Consider the following 24,524-nt stretch of genomic DNA (forward strand, 5'->3'; position numbering starts at 1 on the left):
GAAAGATACTGATTCTTATGTAACATGTCTTCAAAATATTTGACAAGACTGGAAAATTCAGATTGTTCGAAATGTTTCATCATTATGATGCTATGTTTTACTCGGTCTTGTGTGGCTGGGGACCAATATGCTGAGAGGAAGGCATGGGAAAATTCTCCTTCACTGTGGCAATCGTGAATGACCGATCGCATTCTTACAGCTGGTTCATTCTCTAAATAGCCACACATAAATTCTAATCTGTGCTCTAGTGACCAGTTGGGAGGAAAACAATGAGAGAATTGATGGAGCCACGCTTGTGGATGAATGTCGTTGCCAGAATTCTTAAATGTTTTGAATTTACGTGTAGTAATGAACAGCTTATAGTCAAAATCATCGTGTCGGCGGGTCGCATATCGGTCATTATTACGTCGTTTCGGCGGTTCCATCTCAAAATTCGGTGTACTTTGCCAATTACTTTCATGATTTCCGAAATGCCCTGTGTTATTATTTTGCGGTTGTTCTGTATTGCTATGTCCCTCTTCCCATACTGGGGCGCGAGTGTCCTCTGAAATATGTAATTCTTGTATTACTTGAGCCAACTGATCTTGTACTTCCCGCATTTCTCTTTTGTACTGTGTGTTGATTTGATTTTGATTCTGTTTGAATTTCCTAATTTGTTCATACTCTTCAGTGTCAGTGAAGGCTACAGGTTTTGTGTCATTCAGATCATCATCTACCTTTGTAGATAAGTTAGTGAACTGATCTGAAAGTTCGGCTACTTTCTCCAATAGTGAACACATTTCCTCAGTGTGTTTTTCTGAACCAAGTTTCAGAGTGTCCATTTGTGTTGAAATCGAATCTACTGTGACCTTTAAGTTTTCCTGAGTTCTTGCAAGTTGCGTAACCGAATCGGTGGATGCAACTGAGTCAATTTTAGCTTGCAAGGTCTCATGATTTTCATGAACAATTGTTTGAAGTTCTTTTATGGCTGCTTCGTGATTCTGTAATACATTTTCATGCCGCGAAAAAATAGGTTGGAAATGCTCACAAATTTGTGTTTTTACGTCATTACAGATTTTTTGACATTTCGATTTGATTTTATGTAATTCAGTAGTTAAATCTTCACGTGTTTGTTCAAGCATATGTTCCACTGTGTCTAACTTTTGAAGCTTTTGCTGTGTTTGTCTCTGATTTTGTTCCATTGTGTCCAACTTTTGCTGTGTTTGTCTCTGATTTTGTTCCATTGTGTCTAACTTCCGAAGATTTTGTTCCATTGTGTCTAACTTTTGAAGATTATGTTCCATTGTGTCTAACTTTTGAAGCTTTTGCTGTGTTTGTCTCTGATTTTGTTCCATTGTGTCTAACTTTTGAAGCTTTTGTCCCATTTGTTGCATTAATTGTAATAACAATGCACTGGTGTCTGAAACATGTTCCTCAGTGTTTTTCGGCAGTGCATTTGAATCGGCAATATTCGCATTTTGAAAAACAGAAAATGTGTCTTGACTTATTTGAGAAAACGGTGAGGACGCAAAACCTGAATCTACAGTATTTGCAATATTGTGTCCTGTCATTTCGGAATCCTGAGGCGAACTGTTGCCGACCGATCGATCGATAACGCTTTCCTGTTCACTAATTGTTTCAGTGCCTACACCATTATTTGCAACCCGCTCCATTTCCTTATGCACAATTACCAAATTACTACTTTGAACATTAGTTAATTCATTACATGGTGGCGCTAACACACTGCTTTCGTCTTCACTGTCATTTCTCAGTTTACTTTGGAGCCTAGTATTACGTTTTTCACACGCCATTATTGTCACAATATTTCATACGACAACACAAAAAAACCACAATTTGAAAAGCAAAAATAAGAGAACACATTAACATATCACTGAAAATAATATCTAGTTAATGGCAAGCGCAGCTGCGAAATACTTTGTGCAAAACTACATGCATGCCACAACTGTTTTACTGTACAACAATGAAAGACTGCAACTACAAAGGAAATTCTATGATTACGCGCTAGCAATAAACAAAAGCTACACTAATTACACAAACTACAAGAAAAAAATCAGAAGCTTCCAGTGAGGTATCCTGGCAGCGTCGACATATGAAACTTCCCCTTACAAAAATTATACACGACTGTGCTTAAACTGACACACAATATTTTAAGCGCAACGCAGTCTGACTTCCAAAAATCCCCACGAAAGAATGGCCCTGACTAGCATTAACCTATACGTTTCACAAATCACTTACCTCACAAAAATCTTCGTCACTCAAGCTACTGCAATGCAGCGAGCGCCACTACTGCCAGCTAAATAAAAGATTCAAACTACTGAAGGCACTAACTACTGATAGGTATAGTTAGCAAATGAAAGATTTTAATAGAGAACAAACGATGTATTTACCTTAGTAGTCATAATATATATATCACTTCATGACACCAATTCTTACAAATTTCAAAACTCCGCCATCTCTCTCCCCACGTCCACCACAGCTGGCGGCTCACCTCCAACTGCGCAACGCTACGCGCTGTTAGCATCCAGCTGCCGCTGCCTGACACTACAATGGCGAGTATTACAACAATGCCAACCAGCCACAGACTGCACACGGCACAGCCAGTGATTTTCATACAGAGCGCTACGTGGCGGCGGCGATACCAATAAAAAAACCTAAACAGCCTACTTACAATTGTACTCAACAAAAGAATTTTGCAGGAAAAATGTATATCTAGAAATCATCCTAACAAAATATCGTCTGGAAGCGAAGGATGACTTTCGGTTTCATTTGAAAGTGGCTAGTCAGATTAGATACAAATACTGATAGGCAAATGCAAAGTGATTACACTGATCCACTCGCCTACCTCGTGCAAAACTACTCAGTGAATTTCTAAGCCTGTGACCTATATAAAACAGTAAAAAAAATTCTTGCAAAGCCACTGGAGTAAAGAATAATAGCAAAATTAGCTTCTACAACACATGATTTCAGAAATGTCGAAGCTGGTTAGCTGCTCAGATGCTGCTATTGTGAGCGTCTATGAAAAGGGATTACAGGATGGTGAAACCGTGTGTAGGCTAGATAATTTACTGAGTCAAACATGCGAACATTTAAGGATTCCAATTATTAACGGTAGCCTTGGTACAGGCGGGTTGACACGTAAGAGCATAATATGAAACTACATCATGGATACGGCAAATAAGTGTGATAATGGTTACTGATTTTAAGATAGGACCTCAGAGAGGCAATTATGAACACCGATAGCATCATCAAAGGGCATGACGGGTGTAAACAGCTGGCTGTGAATTTTAAAACTGCACTATTAAACCCTGATGCGAATTAACTAGCCTCACATCCCTCGCCAGCTAACGTTTACACCTCTCAAAGTGTACGACTATGGAAAATGGCAGCAGTCATAGTTGGAAGTTCTGAGTCTAGATCGTCCTCTGTACTCTGTTCTAATTGTAAGTGCGGGACATCGCTCTCTGCAGTTATCTGCAACAACGTGGAGCAAGTGCTTTCCAACTCCAATATCTGAAATATAGCTGGTTCTGTCAGAAAATTGGAACAGACTTTACGAGTTCCTACCGCTAATAATTTTATGAACAAGTTTAACAAATTTCTACTCTTGCAGATTTTAGCATTGTTAACCAATAATGGTCTGGCATGGGAAGGATGACAGAAAATCTCTCCTACAACATGACATGTTTCCAACCCTGCACGTAGACACGTGTGGGAAAATGCGCCTTCTACCGAAATAATTGTTGTGAGCCAGTCAAAGTCTCTGTTTCTCGGATTTAAACTCCTTCATGACATGTGCACCGTCAACAGCCAATCGCACGACCTCAAGTTCTGCATGCTTCTCCTGGCTTTCAGATATTTATCTCACAAAGAAGATTCCCTGTAGCATCTACTACGGTTTTCACAGCAGGCAGGCCGTCCTCCCATGTGCTTGTTGTATGATAATAGTGCACAGCGACTTCTCTGTGCTATATCTGTTCAGGGGCTGCTTTCAGAAACAAACAAGTTTATGACATTCTGGTCTTTCTAAGTTAACATCCCTTTCACGAATCAATTATAGAAAGATCCCAAGGCTGGAGAAAATAAGATATCCCCTCCATGGTAGTAAAAGAAAATGGAAAGAAGTTATTGGCTGTGCAGTCATTCGCAGTAGCCAGTGTTGTCTGCAGTTATCATGCAGTGTTACTAATCGACTATATTGACTATTGGGACGTGTATATTAGACTACTAAATTGGTTGCATAGCAATTTGGGTCCACACTGACACGTAACAACATATCTACCAGACGGTTTCCCGTCTTTCTCTTTCACTAATCTTTAATTTACCTAAATTTCTCATAAAAATAATATATTTCTGATTTTCCAGTTATTCTGCAGGTAGACCTCATTCTATGTTCTGGTTCCTAGGTTGTTACTATATGCATCTCCAAAGAAACATTGCAACTACCTCACGTGTACCTTGTTAAGTTTCGGCATTCTGAAGGAAAAGTTTTATGTCTGCTTCTGTTATGTATTGTACGGTGTGTGGCGGAGAGCACTTTGTACCAGTGTTAGCACTTTTGTGTCTCATTCCAATGGGATAAAAAGCATTGGAAAAATAATTGTCTACGTCTCTCTGTATATAACCAATTTACTCTTAATGATCGCTACTTAGTTCACTCTTTAGTCTGGCGGAGAGTATACGGGACTAATCTTAGGCTATTAGGAACAGGTGGCAAGTGTTACATAGGCAGATTGATTTTGTGGAGTAATAAGAAATGCGTGTCGTGAAGAAGATTGTTTACGCTAGCTTTTCTCTTATTATAGTTTTTTGTTTTTATTAAGGCTGTCCTCAAGTAGAAGGTTGATCCGAGTGCAGACGTGCTTTGCTAAACATGGTATTATTGTTTTTTTTTCGTAGTACATATGTGATATTACTCGTTCGTCACGTCATAGTCATGAATAAGTTTGGGAAGTAAGCACTACAGGCACATCGAACAAAACGATCATAGTTGTCCTGCTGCGTCATTTCCAGAACTTGCCGTCTGTTATATGAGGAGAATAATTCCAAACATTTCTTTGTCGCTTTCCTGTATGTTTCCCGTCCTACGAGAGACAACTTACATCCATAAGTGATTCCACGTTAAATCATAAGTGACCCATCTCATTGATGAACCTGCGGAACGGAACGCCTGAGCTGTGTTTTGGTATGTGGTGACATCCATACTCTTTTAACTCTCCGCTACTCGCGCGAAAATTCTTGACATGATCACTCTCGCGGATGACAGGTGTCATCCAAAAAGCAAGCGGTGTCTTTGTATGCTTTGAACGGCCTTTATGACTGATTTTATGATTTTTTATAAATCTAAATATAACATATTTAATATTCGTGCACTGTATAACATTTTCTAACGTTTGAAACATTTTGTGCAATAACTTAATAAGGTTACATTTCATGCTTGCCAACTCCAACACTGTTCTATTTTTCTTTGGAGAATATGAGACCAATGAACAATCCTGTTGAAATCCAATGATAGAGAGCTTTCGGCACTTCTCTCTTGTTTTTTCGTACTGTTTCGACGTAAGCCAGTTTCGTCGCCTGGAGTTTCTTGACTTAAGTCAAAGTGGTAAACTAGTTGTCACCAGTAATATTTCTGCTTGTACCTTGTACTGGTTCGACCACTCGAAGAACAATATCTTCAGCTGAATTACTGGCATTATATGGTCCCTCTGGTTTGCTTACACCTACATACAGTTCTAAATTCAAAATGTAAGCTGTTTTTACATCAACAAAACCAAACAATTTTCACCCATACTTTGCAGGTTTGGTAGGAATATATTGCCTGAATGGGCAGTTTCCTCTAAATACCAAAAGCTGTTGGTCATGTTTTTGGCAATAATTTGTTCGTGAATAATTCAAAGACCTCTCTGATAGCAGCCAACTTGTCAATCTCTCTGCGAACACCTCTATTATGGATATTTTCAAACCTCAGACATCTCAACAGATACCTGAATCTGTTTTCACTCATGCATAAAAAACACGATTCAAGTCCGTTTCCCTTTGAGTTATCCCTCATTTTCGATATACTCTTCCTAGAACATCTCAAAGATCCACACAGATGCATCAAACCAACGAAAGCTCTGATCTCGATCGCATCTGTTTCTTTAGCATCACTTTACCTTGAGAAGTCACCATGAACTTAATTAATGTACACTCCTGGAAATTGAAAAAAGAACACTGTGAATTCATTGTCCCAGGAAGGGGAAACTTTATTGATACATTCCTGGGGTCAGATACATCACATGATCACACTGACAGAACCACAGGCGCATAGACACAGGCAACAGAGCATGCACAATGTCGGCACTAGTACAGTGTATATCCACCTTTTGCAACAATGCATGCTGCTATTCTCCCATGGAGACGATCGTAGAGATGCTGGATGTAGTCCTGTGGAACGGCTTGCCATGCCATTTCCACCTGGCGCCTCAGTTGGACCAGCGTTCGTGCTGGACGTGCAGACCGCGTGAGACGACGCTTCATCCAGTCCCAAACATGCTCAATGGGGGACAGATCCGGAGATCTTGCTGGCCAGGGTAGTTGACTTACACCTTCTACAGCACGTTGGATGGCACGGGATACTTGCGGACGTGCATTGTCCTGTTGGAACAGCAAGTTCCCTTGCCGGTCTAGGAATGGTAGAACGATGGGTTCGATGACGGTTTGGATGTACCGTGCACTATTCAGTGTCCCCTCGACGATCACCAGAGGTGTACGGCCAGTGTAGGAGATCGCTCCCCACACCATGATGCCGGGTGTTGGCCCTGTGTGCCTCGGTCGTATGCAGTCCTAATTGTGGCGCTCACCTGCACGGCGCCAAACACGCATACGACCATCATTGGCACCAAGGCACAAGCGACTCTCATCGCTGAAGACGACACGTCTCCATTCGTCCCTCCATTCATGCCTGTCGCGACACCACTGGAGGCGGGCTGCACGATGTTGGGGCGTGAGCGGAAGACGGCGTAACGGTGTGCGGGACCGTAGCCCAGCTTCATGGAGACGGTTGCGAATGGTCCTCGCCGATGCCCCAGGAGCAACAGTGTCCCTAATTTGCTGGGAAGTGGCGGTGCGGTCCCCTACGGCACTGCGTAGGATCCTACGGTCTTGGCGTGCATCCGTGCGTCTCTGGGGTCCGGTCCCAGGTCGACGGGCACGTGCACCTTCCGCCGACCACTGGCGACAACATCGATGTACTGTGGAGACCTCACGCCCCACGTGTTGAGCAATTCGGCGGTACGTCCACCCGGCCTCCGGTATGCCCACTATACGCCCTCGCTCAAAGTCCATCAACTGCACATACGGTTCACGTCCACGCTGTCGCGGCATGCTACCAGTGTTAAAGACTGCGATGGAGCTCCGTATGCCAGGGCAAACTGGCTGACACTGACGGCGGCGGTGCACAAATGCTGCGCAGCTAGTGCCATTCGACGGCCGACACCGTGGTTCCTGGTGTGTCCGCTGTGGCGTGCGTGTGATCATTGCTTGTACAGCCTTCTCGCAGTGTCCGGAGCAAGTATGGTGGGTCTGACACACCGGTGTCAATGTGTTCTTTTTTCCATTTCCAGGAGTGTATATATTAGTGCATGTTGCGATAATGCTTGTTATATTTTCATCCAAGCACAAATTCAATATTTCTATTTCTGTCTTTTTTAGCTTGATTTTTTGCTGTAGGCAGATACGTAATTATATTATAAGATCTGCTTCTAATATTAGTAGGATATTTATTTTTCCTTCATTTAGTTATTCCATCTTTCCCAAAAAAATGCGTCCTCTTGAGTTACTTCTTCCTGTGACTCATACTCATCATTTTCTGACACTTCTTGTTCAGTTCCTGTATTATGACCGCTTTCATGAATACAATCCTCAGTCTCTGAGTCAGCGCTATCACTGTGAGATAATCACTCGGCTGATTAAACCATTCCAGCCACACATTAGTATCTCTACTAAACTCTGTCCAAGATTTTTTATTGCCTTTGATATTTTTTTCCACAATCTAAAAATGAAGCGAATACTAGGTAACACGGAAGGTAACTGCAATCAGTTTCAATACGCCTAAACTTACGCACATGACAGATCCACTGAATCTAGGCAAGCAATAAAGTAATATAGACTTACTCTGTTTCTGTTTGCGACAGCAGAGCTTGTGCACATGACCAGTGTTCTCCAGACTATAATAATGTGTTATAAACAATGTATCTTTCGTAACTGAAAGGCAACAATGACCGGAGGTAACAGCCGGAGAGTTAATAGAAAGGCACTGAAAATGGTGCGAACGCAGTGCAGCCCCGTCAGACAAAATAGAGCGGGAAAATCTTGTGGACGAAGAGTGTCATCCACGCGAGCAACGGAGGGTGAAGACGATCATTCGTTGCTGATTGAAACCGACTCCATTGATCCAGGTTCCAATCCAGGCTTTTCCTTGCCTAAGTTCTTCGGTCATCACGATTCTGGGAGGTTTGCGCTGTTGTTCATTGTGGACGCCATAGGCCAGACTGATCATGTGGAAACGGTAGCGTGTTCCCTGACCGATACAGTGCTTCTAGTTGCCTAAAAGATAGAGCGTACAGTTCCGTTGCATTCACTTCAAGTGTGTACAAGGCACAATTTGGAGGTAGCAGTCATAAGCAGGGGAATTTTGACTGTGGGATACCAGTACAAAGCAGGTCTTCAATTTTTTTTTATGTCTATTTATAGCGAATGAATGTTAGAATGACATCACCGTGTAGTACTCCAATTCGCTAGACAACGTTCCATGTCGACAACCCTTGTTATTGCTATAAAGTGACAACATATGGACACAATAAGGTTGAAATGATCCTTCGAGCAAAGTTGAGTGATTTAGCAAATACACTGCCCTGCGAAACTTCGGGCCTAGATAGATGAAGGAATGTAAAATATTAATTACTCAATTGAAATGTGTGAGAGATGGGATCATGTTACCAGGGGTCCCGCAGTAAGCCACAGGAAGGTGGACCTCACATGGCGTGACGTCAGCGTGACTACAGTGCCAAATGAGACTGGACACGCAACACAAGGTAGTCGAAGGAAGGGGAAAAGCGAGTGTGTGTCAATCATTGATGAGTTATGGTGCACTGTAGTGGTAGTCTTCATTACAGTAAGGTCGGAGACAACACCTGGATGAATTACACAGGGACGAGCCATCAAGAAACTGGATGTTTGGCAAATGTGGCCCAGGCATCTGGAGAGAAATAAGGAAGATTAGGGTTCAACGTACCGTCGACATAGAGGTCGAAGACGAAACACAAGCTTGGAAACTTTCAAGGATGGGGAAGGAAATGGGCCGTGCCATTTTAGAGGAATCGTCCCGAAATTTATTTGGGCCGACTGCGGGAAATCATGGAAAGCTGACTCCTGGATGGCCGGAAGCGGATACGAACTGTCGTCGTCCCGAATGCGAGCCCAGTGTGCTAACCACTGCGCCACCTCGCTCGGTCAGGAGCTCTGCAATGCTTTGTAGTAGTAAACGACCCACTATCGTTACCAAGGTGGTGGGGTCGGTATGGAATGTTGTTTCGTGCACTGGGAATGTTCCAAACAACAGGCACCGCTACCCGAAGGAGAGGCGTTGCCCCTGCACAGGCAACTACAGCAGTAAATGACTGTTACATTGTGCAGCCGGTAATAAGGGAACAAAGTCAAGCAGCGGATGCAATTACAGTCATCAGAATGAGATTTTCACTCTGCAGCGGAGTGTGCGCTGATATGAAACTTCCTGGCAGATTAAAACTGTGTGCCCGACCGAGACTCTAACTCGGGACCTTTGCCTTTCCGGAGTTCGAGTCTCGGTCGGGCACACAGTTTTAATCTGCCAGGAAGTTTCATATCAGCGCACACTCCGCTGCAGAGTGAAAATCTCATTCTGGAAACATCCCCCAGGCTGTGGCTAAGCCATGTCTCCGCAATATCCTTTCTTTCAGGAGTGCTAGTTCTGCAAGGTTCGTAGGAGAGCTTCTGTAAAGTTTGGAAGGCAGGAGACGGATACTGGCAGAAGTAAATCTGTGAGTACCGGTCGTGAGTCGTGCTTCGGTAGCTCAGATGGTAGAGCACTTGCCCGCGAAAGGCAAAGGTCCCGAGTTCGAGTCTCGGTCGGGCACACAGTTTTAATCTGCCAGGAAGTTTCATATCAGCGCACACTCCGCTGCAGTCGAAAATCTCATTCTGGAAACATCCCCCAGGCTGTGGCTAAGCCATGTCTCCGCAATATCCTTTCTTTCAGGAGTGCTAGTTCTGCAAGGTTCGCAGGAGAGCTTCTGTAAAGTTTGGAAGGTAGGAGACGGATACTGGCAGAAGTAAATCTGTGAGTACCGGTCGTGAGTCGTGCTTCGGTAGCTCAGATGGTAGAGCACTTGCCCACGAAAGGCAAAGGTCCCGAGTTCGAGTCTCGGTCGGGCACACAGTTTTAATCTGCCAGGAAGTTTCATATCAGCGCACACTCCGCTGCAGAGTGAAAATCTCATTCTGGAAACATCCCCCAGGCTGTGGCTAAGCCATGTCTCCGCAATATCCTTTCTTTCAGGAGTGCTAGTTCTGCAAGGTTCGCAGGAGAGCTTCTGTAAAGTTTGGAAGGTAGGAGACGGATACTGGCAGAAGTAAATCTGTGAGTACCGGTCGTGAGTCGTGCTTCGGTAGCTCAGATGGTAGAGCACTTGCCCGCGAAAGGCAAAGGTCCCGAGTTCGAGTCTCGGTCGGGCACACAGTTTTAATCTGCCAGGAAGTTTCAATTACAGTCATGTTTACCAGGAGTGAAAGGCATGAAAAATCACGCTCTGCTGTGCCACAGCGACTGAATGGATGTGTCTCCGTCTGGTCCCGGCGGAGGTTCGAGTCGTCTCTTGGGCATGTGTGTGTGTGTTTGTTCTTAGGACAATTTAGGTTAAGTAGTGTGTAAGCTTAGGAACTGATGACCTTAGCAGTTAAGTCCCATAAGATTTCACACACATTTGAACAGTTTTGGATGTGTCTCTTTGTCCGACAACCAATACGTTGTATTCCTCTGACATGCGCACATCGGCGGTACCATTTGCGATGGTGTCAAGAGTATAGGCGGTGGACCGACGAGGAATGAAACGCGTCCTCCTCTCAGATCAGAACAGGGGAATAGATTCCGTTTGAGTAGAGATTCTCGGCGTACCGTTGTATGGTGAGGGGACGGAACACGTAATGCACCCAGGAACACAATACAACAAGGTCGTTTTGATGGTCCAGGTTTCATGGTGTGGGGAGGCATTAAGTTGCATTGGTGTACTGCATAGCTTTGAACACGGTACACTTAAAGGCCAGCATTATTGTGACACTGTAGTTTTTAGCAATGTGTGTTTTTCAGGTGTGTATTCGACCTTGGCCTCAATTTCGTGGATGTTAATGAGCGACCACACTGAACAGCGCAGGTGGAGAGCTCTCGGAACGAGAGAATATTCGGAAAATGGACTTGCCACCTCCTCCGACTTAAACCCCATCGAAAAGTGTGGGATGCGTTGAAGAGACGTATTTCAGCACATCTGCGTTCACCAGTGACCATTCAGCAGTTGTCAACCCCACTGGAGGACGACTGGAACGCCCTATCACAATAAGTCCTTACCAACGCTGTGGCCAGCATGGGAGGAGGTTGGAGAGGACTCATTGCTGTCCTTGGTGATCACACACCCCTATTTCGAACCATGTCCTCCCTCTTGTAAATGTCCATGGGACCATTATGAGCTGTTTTAGCAGTGCGCCATTTATTGTTTGTCATCTTAGATTACAGTACTGCCGCCTCGTTTTCTTATTCCGTTTACAGGCGTAACTAACTTCCTACCTTACTTGCCCGTGTGTGGCAGCAGCAGCGCGTATCGATAGTGCACTGTCGTACCATCTCTGGAGCGACCGATACTATTTCCGGGTCGTCGTGTGTCCGTAAGTCAGTTGGAGACGGACCAGCAGTGCAGTCGGGGACGAAGCAGCAGTCGGGGAGGAAGGAGCGTCGGGCACGGAGCGCCAGTGAGGGGCGGACAGCCAGTACTTGCCGCCGCTGGCGACACACATGTACTGTCCGACAGAAGGTGACTGGAGCGGCAACGACCGTTGGTTGGTCGTTCGTTCGGTCATCTCATTGCAGACGTATATTTGGTCTTTTGACCGTTCCCGGTTGTTGTCGCAGAGCAGCGAGGTGGTCTCCGTCGCGCGGACTCGGGCCGGAGCCGGCGGCGGCGTGCACTCGCGGTTGGAGTTGTCAGGCGCTTCTTGCAACGGTTACGATGTTCGTCGCCCACCGATCTTGGACTCGAAAGTTGAGTGCTCACGTAACCTACTATCAAGCCTCAACTGCTATCACTTCTCTTCGTTTGATCCTGGTTGTTGCTTGCTGCGAGATTCACACGAGCAACAATGTGTGTGCACTGAAGTCGGTTAGAATTACAGCCGTTTTCTTGGATGGGGCTTAATGTAATTCACTCCTTCATTAGCTAAGTGCACCAGCGGTATCTTCTCCCTTGTGGCCGTTAACGTTCCGGGTACCTGCCCTGGGCGTTGACCTGGCCTTTTGCAGTGTATTGCCGGCCTTTGTGATTCAAATGGCTCTGAGCACTATGGGACTTAACGTCTATGGTCATCAGTCCCCTAGAAATTAGAACTACTTAAACCTAACTAACCTAAGGACAGCACACAACACCCAGTCATCACGAGGCAGACAAAATCCCTGACCCCGCCGGGAATCGAACCCTGGAACCCGGGCGTGGGAAGCGAGAACGCTACCGCACGACCACGAGCTGCGGACCCGGCCTTTGTGACCGAGCGGTTCTAGGCGCTACAGTCTGGAACCGAGCGACCGCTACGGTCGCAGGTTCGAATCCTGCATCGGGCATGGATGTGCGTGATGTCCTTAGTTAGGTTTAAGTAGTTCTAAGTTCTAGGGGACTGATGACCTCGGGAGGTAAGCCCCGTAGTGCTCAGAGCCATTTTCTTTTTCTTTTTCTTTTGCTGTGTATTTTCCTCGTCGTGTTGTTGCTGTCCATCATGGCGTGTAGTTCGACAGCTGATGTGTGCGTTTATTCTGACTTGGCTGGATTGGGTACCAGCAAACAGAACGTTGTGATACTTGCGTCATGTTGTCGTTTTTCTCGTCGGGTGGAGCAGAACAGATCTTGTTGGTTGGTTTGTTGGCTGGCCTTCGGTTGGGTTGCTTTCCGATTAACAGGTTGTCAGTCTGGTTGCATGTCTCACGTAAACGTGCGTAGGGTTACCTAGCCAGGCCGACCCTTGGAACCTTCTGAGCGCCTCTCCTCGTGTTTTACATAGTGATTTCCTTTTAGTCTTAAGTACTCTGTGTGGCCTTCAGCCGACTTTTAATCTCTTTTAAATTAAAATTTCAAAATTTTGGTCTTGCCCTTAGGTCATAAGATTGGTATTCTTTAGTATGTGGCCTTCAGTCGAGTTTTAACCTGTCTTAAACTAAAAATTTAAATATTGGTCTTCCCTTAAGTCATAACATTGTTATTCTTTAGTATGAGGCCTTCAGACGAGTTTGCATGAAACGTTTTAAGCTAAGGCTCTCAACCTGTTAAATTGCAAGCCGTTCTTCCTAGGCTTTAAGCCGTTAAATTGTGTGGTTGATATGCGGCCCTCAGCCAGGTTCCAACCTATTTAGAATTAACATTGAAAATCTTTGTTTTGGCCTCAAGCCGTAACACTGTGCTTGCTTAATGTATGGCCTTCAGCCTGTTTTTATTGAAGAAAAAAATTATTTAAAGAAATGAAACTTCCAGAAGAGCTCTTGAATCTCAATTCCTTGCCTAGGCCTTGGGCTCTCGATTTTCGTATGTGGCTTTCAGCCGATTTAAATCAAATCAAAGGATATCTTTCGTTAAAACCTTGGGTGTTTTAATTCTTGCTTATTTTATTGTGTATTTTAACTAATAAAATTTATATGTTGAGTGCAACTGACAGCAACGTATTTTGGCCCCTTTCCACAAATATAACCTCACCCTCTCTGTCCTGCCTAGTCCAGTTTAATTATTGTCTTTGAATAAAACTGTCAGCTCTGCTCGACTCATTGCGTATTTCTTTCACTTACCTTCTCTACTGTACTGTACCACTTCCTTTTATGTATGGTCCATGTCTCATCGAACGATGGCACTTGGTAGACATATATCCTGCGTAACTTACTTTCGTTTTGCACACCATTGTGTAAATAAGCTGTTAGTTCCGTCTAAAAGACACGGTGCTCGGTGCTGCTCGGTACCTTCATTACACAAGCTGCTCTACACCGTGAATTCCTATGTTCAAAAGAATATCGAGAAAGAGACATTTCACATAAAAAAAGCAGCCTACACAAGTCATGATAGTGGTCTAAAATTTGACAAGAAAATCTAAAATGCAATCCACAAGAGACCAATAAAATGCCCATGGATAGACAAATTTAGCATATCGTCTTCGCTCTTGATGTCTCTTGAAGTATGCAATACACATATTGTGATATTCGAAATGTATAGTAGATGTTGGATCGACCGATTGATTTTGAAGAGTAAGAGCAGCAGAAATTGTTTAGGAGTTTTATTGCGCTAGGGAGAAAATTTCATTTGAGCAAAACTTTTTCTTTTAAAGATAAGAAAATGTTGACCTCAACCCAAAGACTGGTTTGAATGCCCCTGTACTTTTTTGGACATGGTATTTTGCGGAAAGAGAAGCTACTGTCATGTCCCAAAAAATAACCATGGTTTTTTTGTCACCGCACATCCAGAACCTGCTGTCTGTATAGAAGGGAAGAGTTCCATACATTCCTATGGTTTCTATTTAACTTTCCTTTATCTACTGACAAAAAGGTCGCAACAGATGTTCATCTTGCCGCGCTGTGCAGCCGCGCGCTCTAAGGCAACTTGTTACGGTTCGCGCGGCTCTCCCTTACATCTAACATTTTTTACGAACTTCCAGTATTTGTGAATAGCTGTGGGTCAGCAACTTCTGTAAATCAGTACAACGAAAAAGCTGACCAAAGTTGCAAACTTTACTAGTTTCTGGCCGAAACTCATTTTTCAAATCATCGGAGGTTCGAGTCCTCCATCGGGCATGGGTATGTGTTGCGCCCTTGGTCCCATAGAACTTACCACATATTTCCAAGATGTTCACCTTAACAAGTTAAGTTGACATGTGTGGCAATATTTCAACGACGAACGAATGCAGTACATTTCTAATAATCTCAAATATTCTATCTTGTAAATTAACAATTTCATTGCTCCCTTTGTGCGCTGCTTTGTTCGTCCTCTGACAAATGAAATCACTTATTTTCTTTTCTATGCCACTTTAATGAGTGACAAGCTGATGTGCAGCTACATAGGATGTGTTCTGCACACAGAGCATTGTGAGAGCAACTTACGTACGCCTAATATTGCAGTTAACCTCAACTACAATGTTCCATATAACAGCCATCCTTAAACACTCAACATCTTGCACTAACTTAAACATCGGATTACATTTTGAAGTTAATAACTAGATCGCAAAATATTTCTGTGTGTTATTTAAAGATACAGCTTTTCAAGGGTTAAAATCAATTTCTAATAGATACATATACTCCTAGATAGCGTTAGCAACGGAATGTGTAGCAAGTGAGTCAGCACATTAGTTGGGAATTAAAATATGCGCCGAAGCCGTAATGCAAGAAACTGCATAGTTTTCATCGAGATACAGAAATTATTCGAGTAGCTTACGGTACGCACGGTAGTAAAAGTAGCTGAATACGTAGCCATGAAAGATACATGCCATTCAGCAACTCATCCGACCGGTCTCTGCTTTATCTCCATACAGGCCAGGATGCATTTACAGATACCGTGTTGCGTCACCGAGTTGAAAGGTGCACCGGAATGAATGCTATTCGGATGAGACGTGTGTATATTGTTAGTTTTACGTCAGGAAAGAACGCTGTGCTATTCATGAAGGAGAACATATTGGCCGGAGACGGTTCTGAAGTGAGAGTGTGATTTAATGTTGGAGCTGGAAGTCGTGTCTCTTTAAAGGCAGTACTTCCATTAGACTGTTGTTTATTTACAGTGTTACATTTACACTTAAACAATCATAATTTCGGCATCAAAGTGCCATTATCAAGCGTTTTCTGAAAGTAGGTTAGACAATAACAGTGAAATACATACACTCTTAGACAATGTGTTTAATAGTGTATTTTAATACGACAGTATGCCAACTTAGGAAATTTATAACATTTGTAAGTAAGCATTACAAATATGGATTCTTTGATGGTTATATCACTTGTTATATATTTCACTGTTATTGTCTAACCTGTTTTCAGAAAACACTTGATAATGCCACTTTGAAGCCGAAATCATGATTGTGTAAGTGTAAATGTAACACTGTAAATAAACAACAGTCTAATGGCGGTACTGACTTTAAAGAAATATATTATGACTGTGGTCCCACATTATGAAAAAATTATTAGAAGTCGTGTGTTTATATCTCTGTTGCGATCTGAAACAAGATCTGGCAGCATTATTCCTGGAATACAACGAAAGATAGTCGGTAATGAACTTATCAGTAACAGAAAGTGAGAGTAGTCGAGCAACAGCATGTGTTTCGTTTTGGCCTGACGATTTATTTCCATGTGAAATATCAAACACGATGGAGATCTAGTTTGCAAATTGCGATAGATAAGGGGATTTTTCTTGTGCACATAATTGTAATGTCTAATATAGAACAGATAATGTAGCGGCAGTTATTGTAGTTCTAAGGTTTGGAGGTTATTTGAAAAAGTTTTTTCGACTTCACTTTCCCGCACACGAAGCGAAGGACTGGCCAAATAGCGCTCTGCGGACGCCAAGGCTCAGATCTCAGTCCTAACTAACGCTTAGACCACAGAGGAGCATATTTTGTAGGGGGCGAGGAAGAAAAAGTTGGTCGCAACCAAGCACTGGGCGTAGCTTTTACTGGCTTCATTGAATAAACTACCTTGTTATGGTACACCTGGTCACTGTTACTACTTACAATACCATCATTTACTTATTTCTTGTTTATTGTCACTAAAAGCTAGTAAGAGTGCATCTGGCAGGATTGCTCTAACGATATCTACTGTTCGTTGTTGGTTAATCATTAATTGTGTAGCCAGGTCTCAGACATGCCATCAGCTGCAGGAGTTGGACAAACATAAGGCAACACCGTGAGAAATGCATGATTCAACATAAATGCAAATGCTAGCCAGACCTGTAGGTTGAGCTGTTGTATTTGACCAGGTACGACACTTGTGCAGTGTCTTCAATACGTTGCAAGTACGGTCGTGGTACAGTGTTCTGTGTAGTTATGAGTGCATTGTGTTGGTGCGAAGTGGCTTCGAACATCGGCAGATTGTTGGTGCTGATATGGTGGGTGCTTCCGTAAAACCGAAGGATTTGGTGTTTCAGGAGGCATTGTATCGAAGATGTATAGCGCATGCAGGGAAACCGAAAAAACATCGTCCACTGGGTCATAACGCGGACGAAAGTGTGTGTTGAGTGATAGAAGAGGATTGTGACGAGAAATAAGAGAAAAAGAGCTGCTAAAGTTACTGCAGAACTGAACGCCACACTCGCGAACCCTGTCAGCACTGAAACTACACGAAGGAATTAACTATTTTATTTGTGTTTTCTGGTACCAGTCATCTTTTTTTGTTTCATGTTTAATTTAACATAACGTAACGCGTTTCGAGCACGTCGTGCCCATATTCAGGCGTTTATACAAACAGAAAATTGTTACCTAAGGATGAAATTGGTTTAACTATATTAACACTTTGCCACCCGCAAGTCTCGTACAAATTTATTCGCTTGGCGCCGGCAGCGCTAGTTCGGATTACTTGGCTTCTCGCCGACCGCTTGTCACCTTTCCGTTGATGACAAGCTTCTAACACCCTGACTTTTGCGCGTTTTAATTTTTCCGGAAATCTTGTATTTTTCCGTATAGTTCCACAAACTGGAATTTTCATTTCAAGTAACTCCTCTGCAGGTTCAATAGTGTTATAATAATTATCAATGTAGAGGTGATGCCACTTTCCAAAAGAAGGTATCAATAGTTCCATCACTGCTTTTGCTAAAGACTGTTCAACACCGGAATATATCTTGAATGAGGAATTTCCTCATCCCGTACTCCAATCACACAGCATCCGAATGAGTATGCCATATTTCGTAATTTTCACCGGTTTGTAAACTTTAAAATTTAACTGTCCACGCCACGGTATCATTCCTTCATCTATTGAGATGTTTTGACTTAGATTAAACGTTTCTTTAAACGTTTTTGAAAAATAATCACTTACGAATTACACTCTGAAAAGCCGGTCGGCATTATCCGGTTTATTGTTGTTGTCGGAAAATCTTAAAAATGATAATATTTGTCTGAATCGGGACATCGTTTTGAGAAATATCGGTGAGTCTATCAACGGATTCGTTGACCAGTAATCATCAATCCTTGCTTTCCTTACTATTCCCATAAGGATAGCAAGCCCAAACCACTTTCTATGTTCGGGTAGTGTAACGTCGACAAATTTGGCATTTATTTTTAAATCCAGTTTCCTTGTATTGCAATTTGGACTGTAATACTTGTTCAAAAAATGGTTCAAATGGCTCTGAGCACTATGGGACTTAAAACAGCTGTGGTCATCAGTCCCCTAGAACTTAGAACTACTTAAACCTAACTAACCTAAGGACATCACACACATCCATGCCCGAGGCAGGATTCGAACCTGCGTCTGTAGCAGTCACACGGTTCCGGACTGCGCGCCTAGAACCATGAGACCAACGCGGCCTGCGTGCACAAGTACTTATAAAAACAAAAAACTTGCCGTGTGTAACTTATAGTTACCTAAAAAAACAACAGAATGAAAAGATACTAAAGTACTGTCACTGGCCACTGTGCGATACTATGCACACGACACCACTGTGGTGTCGCCGGCCACTGACCGCTATTTCGATCACGACATCACTGTGGTGTCGCCGAACGGCAAAGTGTTAACATAGAACGAAGTGCAATGTTACTCCACAGCTCTGCGAGTGTGCAGGGATGAAAATCGAATGCTTCTGATTGGTCCTTTGCGCTTCCACTGCGTACATCAGACGAGATTTGAGTCGTACTACACTCCAAAGGGCTGAGATCACACGCAATGTGGTTGCTACCGCACGACGTCTATAAGAAGCGCTGAAGCGTCAGGGAGATGTCAGCAGCGTAAAAGACTGCACGTCGCTCTGCAGACTGTCATTCTTGACAGTGAAATGTATGGGAATCAACGTCACAAGGAAAGGAGCAGTTTTATTGACGCCCTTTATGCCACAGCCTGAGGCCTTTTCTTGTCGATTCTGAGCGGCGGTGCGTCTGAAATGTTTTCCTCGGTCACGCATAAGAAAAGCGCGTGATTTCAACGCAGGACGTCGCTGTTGTGACCTCCATAGCAGAAGCGTCAAAAGAAGGGGAATAATACTGATGGCGTGTGACGAGGGCCTCCTGTCGGGTAGACAGCTCGCCTGGTGCAAGACTTTCGATTTGACGCCACTTCGGCGACTTGCGCGTCGGTGGGGATGAAATGATGATTAGGACAACACAACACCCAGTCCCTGAGCGGAGATAATCTCCAACCCAGCCAGGAATCGAACCCGGGCCCTTAGAATTGACAGTCTGTCACACTGACTAATTTATTTAATTTTTTTTTTTAAAAAGAGTGGTCAGTTATGAGTAGGTGGAGGCAAGGTGGACAGGGGTCGGAACCCGAGGCCTGGCCGCGATGCCTGCCCCCTCCCATCCCTGAATCACTCCCTCAAAGTAGCTTTTTGATTTATTTTTATTTTATTGTATTTTTCTTTTTATTTATTTTTTTAAAACCAGGAACAGGGTAAATGAACAAAATATCTTTATTGGTACAAGCTTCAATACAACAGAAATGCCATCCTTCGGGCGGAAATAACACGGCACATTACACTCGTACAAGGAGAGCAATTTTTTTATTAACAGGATATAGGAAAAAGAGAATAATAATACTGATGTACGCTAAGCGGTGTGAAGCAATATACAGTGGATTGGTGGAAAAACCAGTGTGTTCTGTATATTGCATAAAAGAAAGGAGGCACGTGTCCATGCACGTACTCCACTGTGGGTTAATATAGAAAGTGGCGCTGGGAGTCTCAGATGTCAGCAGGAGGGGGCGGGAGTGCTGTCGGCGTGTGGCACCATCCAACTGAGCGGGGTTGACGTAGAGATCGCATGTAGGTAATTGGCGAAGAAGGCGCGGTAGCGCGGTCGGTGTTCGACTTCACTGTGGGCGGTTTGTAAGTACTGCCAGAAATCAAGGCGTGATTTGTCGCCATCATTATACATGTAGGTGATCGTCCATCCCTTGACCCATACAATCGCATGATTTTTGGAAATAAATATCCTCAGGATGAAGAAAAGGCCATGGGTCAACCGAGTCCGGCGGAATGCAGAGGTAACAGGAAACGAACTGTCGAACAAGTTTCCAGACGTCACTGGTGGCAGCACAAGTCAGTTGATGGACATCGTCCAAGTTGCATAAGCACTCAGCTACCGGGGACGGACAAAAGAAGTGGTCTGATGTGGCTAAGGCCGGTATCACACTATCAAATTTCTTTGTCAAATATCTTTGTGAAAGATTTTGATGGTGTAATAGGAACTTTCTCAAATGTCGTCCAATATTTGATCAAATCTAGGGCCTCGCTGTAGATTTGATCAAAGAAATCGCTTGTCTTCTGTTCACTGCAATGTGACTTGTTACCACATGGAGCGCTAGCATCGCTGCAGCGTTCTCTCGTCTGTAGTGTTTTGATAAACATTGCCGGTAATTACAATTGGTGTGTGCCGACAACTACAAAATTAATAGAGATGTATGAAGCTGATGAGGCGTTTTACAACGTGAGGCACCCTGAATACAAAAATAGGTTAAGAAGATTGGAGACCTGACCTGACATGACCTGACCTGACCTGACCTAACCTAACATAACCCTCTCCTGTAGCAAGGAATCGGAGTGTTACAGTGAGTCTGTCGTCTGAAGATTTAGCGGTTCTTAAGTGAATATTGTGCTTTGTGATATGAGGATACAGTTCACTGAGCACATACACAAATGTATGCTTATCCATTCTTAAGTAATTGATGTACGACTTGACGTCTTCCACTGTAAGCTCGCGTAACAAGTTTTGTTGAATGCTTTTTTCGTGTCGTCGTAGATCCCACGGCTTCACTCAGATTAGATTAGTTTTTCGTTCCATACATCCGTGCTGAGGAGATCCTCGTGGATGTGGAACATGTCAATTTTTTTAAAGCGAAATAACAATACTAATAGTATGAATAAATACATCATTTGTTTCTGTTAAAAATTTCGCCAATGGAGTAGAAGGAGTTGGCCACTGGTAAGTCTTTCCGGCTCCCTTTAAACTGATCTTTATTTGTAAATAAATTTTTTATGTTTGCTGGCAAATTATTGAAGATGAGTGTTTCTGAGTAGTGGACCCCTTTTTGAACTAAAGTAAGTGCTTTTAAGTCCTTGTGCAGATCATTTTTGTTCCTGGTATTGTATGTATGAACTGAGTTGTTTGTTGGAAAAAGAGATATATTATTTAGGACAAATTCAATTAAGGAGTAAATATACTGAGAGGCAGTAGTTAGTATACCCAGATCTTTGAAGAGGTTTCTGCCGGACGTCCGTGAAATTACTCCACAAATAATACGTATTACACGCTTTTGGTCTGTGAAAACTTTCGTTTGACTTGAAGATTTACCCCAAAGTATTCCATCATATGACATTATGGAATGAAAGTAGGCAAAGTATGCAAGCTTTTTCATTTTTATGTTGCCTATGTCTGCTAACACTCGAATTGCAAATACAGATTTGTTAAGGCGTTTCTGCAGTTCTGTGGTGTGCAACTCCCAACTGAATTTATTATCAAGTTTTAATTCCAGCAATTTAACACTGTCAACCTCGCATATATGGTTCCTTTTTTTCCCCCACTTCTTTTCCGCATGTGCACGCAATGCAATTACGGTACGTGCAACTGCTGCAGTTAATAACAAGTTGTTGTCAGCCATCTTGAACTTTGACAAAAAATTTGATGACAGTGTAATACTCCTTCTAGCTCTTACGTCAAAGATCTTTGACAAATATATTTGACGGAATATTGTATCACATCTTTGATCAAATCTTTGACAAAGAAATTTGATAGTGTAATACCGGTCTAAGACGGCGTATGACGACGTCGAGCAAAATGGTGGTGTAATTTGGTGCCAATGGGTCACCATTAACTCACTTATCACGTCACACGAGTTTATGAGCTCTGGCCTTTCTTTCACACGTGTCGACACCTCAGTGTTTGAAGCGTCGTCGGGTCCGAGTGTGACGTCGCGGGGTGCCACGGTTTTGCGCCGTTACAGAGGACGGTTATAGGCACCTTTGAATCCAATTTCAAACTTATGTGTCGGTGTGTGTGAAAATTACGTTGTTTGAAAACGCGACCCTTTAATCCTGTTGCGCAGTGTAATTTAAGACAATTTATCTTTAAGTAACAATTTTTTGTATGCATAGAGCCCTGAAGTTGGGCAGAACATGCTCGAAGCGCGTTATGTTAAATTAAATTTATGTTAAATTAAACATGAAGCAAATAAAAGTGACTGGCAGTTAAAAATAAATATTTATTCCTCATAGCTACCGTTCCAAAACGTAGCCAGTGTGGCCACAAGTAAAGCGAAGGGAGCTCCATAAGCAGCGAATGCCAGGGCGATCTGGAATTCTAAGACCACTCATCTGTGGTGTAAATGCGCGTGTTGTTGTTGTGGTCTTCAGTCCTGAGACTGGTTTGATGCAGCTCTCCATGCTACTCTATCCTGTGCAAGCTTCTTCATCTCCCAGTACCTACTGCAACCTACATCCTTCTGAATCTGCTTAGTGTATTCATCTATTGGTCTCCATCTACGATTTTTACCCTCTACGCTGCCCTCCAATACTAAATTGGTGATCTTTTGATGCCTCAGAACATGTCCTACCAACTGATCCCATTTTCTAGTCAGGTTGTGCCACAAACTCCTCTTCGCCCCAACTCTATTTAATACCTCCTCATTTGTTATGTGATCTACCCATCTAATCTTGAGCATTCTTCTGCAGCACCACATTTCGAAATATTCTATTCCCTTCTTGTCTAAACTATTTATCGTCCGTGTTTGACTTCCATACATGTCTACACTCCGTACAAATACTTTCAGAAACGCCTTCCTGACACTTGAATCAATACTCGATGTTAACAAATTTCTTTTCTTCAGAAACTCTTTCCTTGCAATTGCCACTCTTCATTTTATATCCTCTCTACTTTGACCATCATCAGTTATTATGCTCCCCAAATAGCAAAACTCCTTTACTACTTCAAGTGTCTCATTTCCTAACCTAATTCCCTCAGCATCACCGACTTCATTCGACTACGTTCCATTATCCTCGTTTGGCTTTTGTTGACGTTCTTCTTATATTCTCCTTTCAAGACACTGTCCATTCCGTTCAACTGCTCTTGCAAGTCCTTTGCTGTCCCTGACAGAATTACAATGTCGTCGGCGAACCTCAAACTTTTTATTTCTTCTCCATGGATTTTAATACCTATTCCGAATTTTTCTTTTGCTTCGTTTACTGCTTGCTCAATATACAGGGTGTTACAAAAAGGTACCGCCAAACTTTCAGGAAACATTCCTCACACAGAAAGAAAGAAAATATGGTGTATGGAATATGTTCGGAAACGCTTACTTTCGATATTAGAGCTCATTTTATTACTTCTCTTGAAATCACATTAATCATGGAATGGAAACAGACAGCAACAGAACGTACCAGCGTGACTTCAAACACTTTGTTACAGGAAATGTTCAAAACGTCCTCCGTTCGCGAGGATACATGCATCCACCCTCCGTCGCATGGCATCCCTGATGCGCTGATGCAGCCCTGGATAATTGCGTATTGTATACAGCCGTCCACAATACAAGCATGAAGAGTCTCTACATTTGGGACCAGGGTTGCGTAGACAATAGCTTTGAAATGCTCCCATAAATGAAAGTAACAGGGTGTAGGTCAGGAGAGCGTGGAGGCCATGGAATTTGTCCGCCTCTAACAATCCATCGGTCACAGAATCTGTTGTTGAGAAGCGTACGAACACTTCGACTGAAATGTGCAGGAGCTCCATCGTGCATGAAGCACATGTTGTGTCATACTTGGAAAGGCACATGGTCTAGCAGCACATGTAGAGTATCCCGTATGAAATCATGATAACGTGCTCCATTGAGTGTAGGTGGAATAACGTACTGACGAAACTAAAATGTGCTCTAACATGGAAATGAAGCGTTTCCGGACACATGTCCACATAACATCTTTTTTTTATTTGTGCGTAAGGAATGTTTCCTGAAAGTTTGGCTGTACCTTTTTGTAACACCCTGTACAGATTGAATAACATCGGGGAGAAGCTACAATCCTGTCTCACTCCCTTCCCAACCACTGCTT

Source organism: Schistocerca gregaria, chromosome 5, assembly GCF_023897955.1.
Source record: "Schistocerca gregaria isolate iqSchGreg1 chromosome 5, iqSchGreg1.2, whole genome shotgun sequence".
Lineage (NCBI taxonomy): Eukaryota > Metazoa > Arthropoda > Insecta > Orthoptera > Acrididae > Schistocerca > Schistocerca gregaria.